The sequence below is a fragment of the Cynara cardunculus genome, unplaced genomic scaffold (assembly GCF_001531365.2).
Source record: "Cynara cardunculus var. scolymus isolate 2C unplaced genomic scaffold, CcrdV1 Un_Scaffold_6534, whole genome shotgun sequence".
Classification (NCBI taxonomy): domain Eukaryota; kingdom Viridiplantae; phylum Streptophyta; class Magnoliopsida; order Asterales; family Asteraceae; genus Cynara; species Cynara cardunculus.
The window spans coordinates 1-1,027 of NW_020203020.1; positions in this window are offsets into that span (position 1 = coordinate 1).

Consider the following 1,027-nt stretch of genomic DNA (forward strand, 5'->3'; position numbering starts at 1 on the left):
CCAACGGAACACGAGCATGGCTACAGAAGCTCACGTCCAATCTCCAAAGCCATGCTCAGGTATCTATCTCATGAAGAACGAAAAGCCTACAGACGTGGTAACAGGCGACCAGAACCGGTCCTGCAACCCCACCACGCATAGGAGTTCCCCTAGGTGAGAGTGTGAACAAATTGAGAGTAGAGGGAAGAACGGAGGAGCCACTAGTGGCTGGTGAGATGAGTGAGCATCCACCTAGAATCCCATCACCTCCACGCCAGAAGAAGAAGAAGTCACAGAAGGTTGGTGATACTTCTGTGAAGAAGGCGAAAAAGAGACCCGTAGAAGAAGAGGGCCCAACTGTGCCTCTGCCCAAGCCTAAGAAAAGAAAAACCAAGAAGGCTGATCGTACAGAGCCTGTGATCACAGAACCTGTGGTCGTAGAGGCTATCGCAGAAGAGCAGGAAGAGGCTATAGCTCCTAAGCGCAGAAGGTTGCGCAAGGTAAATATCGAAGTTTCCACATCGGAGCAAATTCAGGATGTTCTGTCAAATATCCAGAAGGAGCTCCAGGCGCAAATCGATCCTACCAATATAGGCACAGAAGTCGTTCTAGACGACGAAGATGAAGAAGAAGACTTAGGCGAAGGAGAAAAATATGCCCTTGGCACACATCCAAGCCAAACTCCCAGTGCATTCCACGATTCTAGAGGCCGTGTTCTAGAGGGACCCTCTATTGAAACAGGCTCGCACAAGCTGATCCCAACCCATCGAACCGCCGTAGAGGATACTCTTTCATCCTCTGTGGAACGCACTCCCGGGCACCCACATATAACTCCTYCATCCTCTCAAAAGGATGAAGGTTTTAATATAAGAGTCCATTCGCCCAAGGACTCGACAGAACCCAAAGAGGCATGTGTTGCATCTGCACTTGAGCGAGATCAGCCAGAACGTGCTTCAGAGGCACAGGTAATGGTCATAGAGATGGTGGATCTAGAACGTTCATCATCTCCACTAGATACCTCTGCCAGGTTAGGCTCTGAAACTACCGG